The following is a 5742-nucleotide window of genomic DNA, read 5'->3' as shown; positions in this document are numbered from 1 at the left end:
CCTTCCAAAGTGCCAAACTTATGGTCAATATTAGAATCGTGTAACTTGTACTGTCGAGACGCTTTCTGGAATAACGTCCACAATGTCACCAGTCTCCCAGTTTCTGTTCTCTTCTTAGTGATACTAATTTGCTTCTGTTCGCCGTTCAGGATTTCTATTTTCTTTTCATTTCTACTAATTTCTGCCTCGTTGCATGCAGTGAATCTCATGTCCTCAGAGTATGCTAGGATTGGATCCTTTTACTTTACCTCATCCTTTCTATTGTTTCTTTAAATGTCAAAGGGAGGTGCAATTTTCAGTCACGGACTGGGTAGGTGGTTTCTGTTGTTGCTATGTTATTCTTTTGGAGGACCTCTATAACGCTTTACAGTAAAGTTTTGAGTGGTCTAGATCTACGCCTGCCTTTGTATCCTGCTCGTGAAGCTGGCTGATTTGGTGACACGGTCATCAGATGACCGAACCACTTCATTCTTTGATGTTCCTATTTCCATAACTGGTTTATTCTCTGTCAAATTTCGGACAGTTTTAACTCCTAACTAGCCTTTCGTCTTCCTGTTTTATATCGTAAGTCAGTGTTAGAAGGAATATTCTGTGAATATGTCTTTTTTACGAGTGAGTTTTATGAGTGAGTTGTGGTGACAATTTATAGGTTTCTGCGTTTGCTTGTTGGGTTCTGAATTCAATTTTCCTGTGTCCAATCTTCCGTCATGTATAAGCATGCTCCCAATCTATCTAAATTTCTCAATCTGTTTAAGTTGTGTCCTGTCGAAGGTGTTGTTTAGTGGGACTGGGTTTCAAGGATCACACGATCCGTGCATGTACGTTTTGGCCAACATTGAGCAGGGATAGATATAATCTTCACATGAACAATCCGTCAAGGTAACAATATTTTACAAATCGTTAAAAAAATATCGAGGTGTCAGGCCGAAGGGAAAAAAACACCTAAATGTGTACTTTATCCATCTGCAGAGTTGAAAACACGTTTTTCTTCAGTTTCCATTTGTTCTCTATTTTGAGAGTTTTACAACATTAAAATTTGTTCTGGAATTTGTACTTTCTTAATATTTCTTTAGAAGCTTACATTCGAATGCTTTTGTTTTTCTTTTTCATGCATCGCTCTTTCAATTCATCCAAGAAAGCGAAAGAAAATTTCAATGTTCTTTTCACTGCCTTCTTGCTCTTAGATAAGGTTTTCTTTTTCAACTTTAATTTTCTTTTTCTCTGCATTGTTGTCATTGCTTGCATTCAATTCTAGAAAATAACACGCTTGACGATAGGGCATCCAGTGTTTTGTCATCGGCGCTGTTTGATTTTTTCTTCAGATTTGTGTCTTTCTTCGTTTTTCTCCATTCCATACATGCTGCCCTATGGTCTCTTGAGATCATACAAACGGTAGGTTTCCGTTCCCTTTGCTCTTTGTCTTTGATACAGTTCTGCTTTTCATACTGCATGTAGTGCAGTCTCTTCACTGGGCTCTTGTTTCGACTCTCTCTGTCTTTCCCTTATTACCTTTTTTGAGCAGGAGTCAGCTTTGCCTCTGGGGTAAATGCATGGCTCTTTTTGTCTAGGCAGACGGTCAATTTAGCTTAAGATGGTCTCAAGGTTGTCTTCATGCATCTTCTTTCGTGGCTAATTCTTACTAGGTTTGAAGCGCAAATTCTGTCTCAGCGCTTGTATGTTAATGAGGTGGATCGAAGTTCTATATTTCCGCTGTTCTTCTTTCGTCGTTGGCGCTTCTCAGCTTGGTTGTTTTTGAGGCTACTCTCTAGCATTATAGTACTTTCATTTAACATTTTCCTCCGTAGTTTCCTGTCCTCAGCTATTTCTTCCCAGATGCTGACATCTACTCCAAGCTTAGATAAACTCTTTTTGCAGGAGTCTTTGTACCTCAACTTTGGCCTTCCTCTTTGTCTTTTTCCCTGAGCAAGTTCACCCTGTGGAATCCGGCTGTCGTCCATTCTCTTGACATGGCCCAGCCATCTCAATCTTCTTTAACACAGGATAGTTGTCTTGCTCTGGAGGTTTGCCAGGGCCAGTACTTCAACATTGGTAACCTTGTCACACCACAAAATGCCTATGATCTTGCTGCAGCATCTGAAATGGAAAATGTCGAGGAACATTTCTTGCCTGCTGTACAAGGTCCATGTTTCAGATCCATAAAGGAATGTGGTGAGGACACATGCTTCCTACATCTTGATCTTTGTTTTGATAGTTAATCTTTTGTTTTCCCATGCTCATTTTGTCAGCCTTTCGAAAGCATGCTGCTGCTTTCCCTATCCTGATGTTGATCTCATCATCAAGTGACGTAGTAGAGCTAATGGTAGACCACAGGTAACAGAACTTGTCCTCTGTCTCAAGTTCCTTGTCGTTCAGTCAAATATGGCTCTGCTCTGCACCTTCTTGAGTTAACATGACTGTTTTCTTAACACTGATGAACAAGGTGAAGATCTTGTATGCTGTTGATAGGCGGTCCATTGTTGTTTGTCGGGTTGATTCACAGGTCTCTTATTGTTGCTTTGTTGATCTTGATCTTGGCCCAGAGTCGAGCAAGATTGAAAAGAGACCCATCCGTTCTCAAGTGGAGGAAGACATCTCCTGGTGACTTTTTGAATGCGTATTGCAGTAAGACGGCAAAATAAGAGCTACAAAGGGGTGTTGCTAATACATAACCTTGCTTTGCTCCGATATTCATATTGAAGCTGTTTGATGTTGAACCGTCAAACTGAAAGGTGGCCTTCATATTTTCATAGATGAAATGATGAGCTGTAGCAGTATTGGGGGACAGCCAATTTTTTTCAAGCACCATGTACATTCCTTATCTACTGACTGTATCGAAAGCCTTTGTCTTGTAGCTGACAAATAGAAAAGATCATGTCCATTGTTCAGCGGTTTGATCTAAAACCGCACTGGCTCCCTGGTAGGACTCTTTCTGCTAGTTTCTGAAGTCGCTTCAGGATGATCTAGCACAAGCTTCTCCAGTGATGCTTAGCAGTGAGATACCTCTGTATCTTCCAGAAGAATGTGTAGCTTTTTTCCCCTGATGGTACCAGAGTTAGCAAGTCTTGTCTCTTGCAGGGCAGTGAAGTCTACATTGAGTCGTATGAGCTCTCTCTCTATGATTGCTGTCTTTCTGATGTCCTCTGTTTTCTCCAGGTTGGTAGTATTCAACCCAGTTATCATTTTTCTAACATTCCAGCTCCTCAGTTTTCCTGGGGATAGTTTTACTCTTTTTTTTGCCTGGTGCTGGGTTTAACGCCTACTTTTTGGTTTTTGTCCTTGCTCCATACACCCACAGAAGCAAACAACCATGATGGATCAGCACCTTACTGATAGGGGGCTGTTCAGTTTGAGACAAAACGGGCTGTAGTTGATCAGTGCGACTGAATTGTCACTCCCATTGTCAAAGGTGACCTGTGGCGACATTCTGTTTCGCCAAATAAGGACGTCTTATAATCCGAAAGCTGCCACCTCCCATGTTTTTTTCCCCAGCAAGGATGAAGTGTCCTCTCCATAGTCATATAAATGCTGCTGTAGCTGTGGTTAAGTTGTGGGTCTGATCCGCCGTATTCGCTCTTTTACAGCGTCCTCCCAGAAATATTGAGATCTTGACTTAGCTGTGGGCCTGACTGTACGGAGAACGCGCCTTGCCCAATTTGCATGAACCCCCTCTCGACGAGGTCAATACATTTGGAACCAGTTAAGTTGCAGGGGATAACAGAGGATAGTTTGGATTATCCCTCCCTGTCGACTGCCTTAGGGGCCTTTCCTCCGGATTTTAAAAAGAGTTTACCCCCGTAGCCTTTCATACTTCCATGTGTACCTACAAGGCAGTAGAAACAGCTGCAGGTAGTACCATCTACTATCTTTATGGTAGCAGCACTAAGTCTGACCTGACCTGGGGAAGAATAGCAAATGTTTATTAAAAGTCCTGCTTGAGAAACCAACGATCAATAGGGCCTGCCCTTCGCCTTCATACAATTAATCTAGATCAAGCATAAGTGCCATAGTGCTGAATTCAACTAAGCTAAGCTGGTTTCCTGTGTGGAAAAATTTCTGCGAAGAAGATTCTCATTTCTTATTTTAGTCTTCATCTAAGCCTCTGCAACAGCGCAAAATGCACGTATAAATCTGCAACTAAATAAAATATATTAATCTTCACCTGCATTTTTAGAACTCTTTGGTGAAAATGGTGAAATGGTATAGGTTTAAAGCCCAGGTAAAGTTGTTTCAGAGGAGGCACCTCCGAGATTAACGTCCATCTTCGAAAGGACGTAGATTTGAAATTCGGGTAAAGTGTCTTTCTCAAGGACACGACGTTGGACCAAGCTGAGGCTTGGACCTCTAAACCTGCAACCTCACGACTACTTAGAACTCTTTGATAACATATAATCTACATAGAAGGTTCTACACTCTGGAATAACAAAAGTATGTTGCATTATAATGGTTTTGACTTTCATTTTTATTCTATTGTTCTCTCGCTACCGCTCTCAGTCTCATACTCATCCTGTTACCTAATGATAGAATCACAATCCATGAGTTTTGTTGAAAAAGCACATACACATCTTTCATAAAATAGCTGTTCTGTTTTGTTTGCTAATTAAGCATAAATGACCCTCTTTCAACCCGAATTTTGGTCAGTTTAGCTATTAATTGACAAGTGCCGCTCCTTCCAATTATTTTCTGTTCTCTCCTGTTCCTCTCTATTCCGTCTCGTTATCCAAAGATAAAACTTACAATTCAGGCGTTCTATTGGAAACATGCCTTTAGTCTTTACCTTTTTCATTTACTCTATTAAGCGTGGACTATCTCACATTCTAACCTAAACTGTTGTCAGTTAAGGTATTTGGTACATTTCCTTCTCTCCTGTTGGTACATTTCCTTCTCTCCTGTTACTTTTTTATTCTCTCCTGCTTCCAAAACTCGGGTAACAGCAGGGAAAGTAACAGGAGGGAAATCTGCACATCGTTACCCTGACGACCATCAACCGGGTAGAGCTCATGTTATGGTTAGTCTTACCTTTGAAATGTAACCGTAGCAAACTTCCTAAACAAAGGAGAGTGTATCGGATTTCTGTATAATAAGTAGTTCTAGACCCTGGTAACAGGAGGGATATGTAAGCTCAAATATTCACCCCCCCCCCCCCCGGGCAATGCCACTGACTAAAGTGTCTTAAGGCCATTCCCAAAGGGGGGTATTAACAAGCTCGTATGCCCAGTAGAATTGTAAATGGGCTGACTTATCAATGTCATGCTCAATGCTCATACTGTGCCGAAACAATATAGGGGGAACTGCTGCTTTTTCTTTCCTCACCCTTACTATTGTCATGTTCCCCCTACTTCTTTATTGTGTTTGTCACTCTCTTGTGAACTGCTATTTCGAGGGCTGCCTTGATAGTCGAAGCAGACTTTGTGCTGTTGAGGTTAGAGAGGTTAGCAGAAAAAGCCTGATTCCCCGTTTGGACTTTTCTGTTGACATCCATCCCCTGGCGCTCATATGACCTTATGCAGCTGCGACCACCTTAAAAACCTTACTAAACTAAACTAAAATACCCACCATGTTGGGTTGAACTTGGCTCTGTCTCTTTTAATCGTGCACTGCATAAGCTCTGCTGTCTGAGGTCATATAAAGGAACAGGAAGGGAGTCTTCACGTGTAAAATCTCAAAGAAAATAAATCTAGATCTAGGGAACATTCATCTTTGTGAAATGCAGGGTAATAGGAGAGAAGTTTGAAATGGGTTAAG

At 41.3% G+C, this 5742-nt stretch overlaps 1 protein-coding gene across 3 annotated transcripts in view; it reads left to right on the top strand.

The window, feature by feature from the left end:
- Nucleotides 1-381: 381 nt before the first annotated feature.
- Nucleotides 382-5742, top strand: part of LOC101861363 (muscarinic acetylcholine receptor M2) — a 17291-nt gene continuing 11930 nt past the window's right edge. The window contains exon 1 of one of the 3 annotated variants that reach the window (XM_013082312.2): nt 382-564. The gene's annotated coding sequence lies outside the window, so the exon portion shown is untranslated. Of the gene's footprint in view, nt 613-5742 lie in introns of all 3 variants that reach the window. The other 2 variants (XM_005097935.3, XM_005097936.3) reach the window with 2 other exon arrangements.

Source organism: Aplysia californica, unplaced genomic scaffold (assembly GCF_000002075.1).
Source record: "Aplysia californica isolate F4 #8 unplaced genomic scaffold, AplCal3.0 scaffold00168, whole genome shotgun sequence".
Classification (NCBI taxonomy): Eukaryota; Metazoa; Mollusca; class Gastropoda; order Aplysiida; family Aplysiidae; genus Aplysia; species Aplysia californica.
This window is presented reverse-complemented; position numbering and strand designations above follow the sequence as displayed.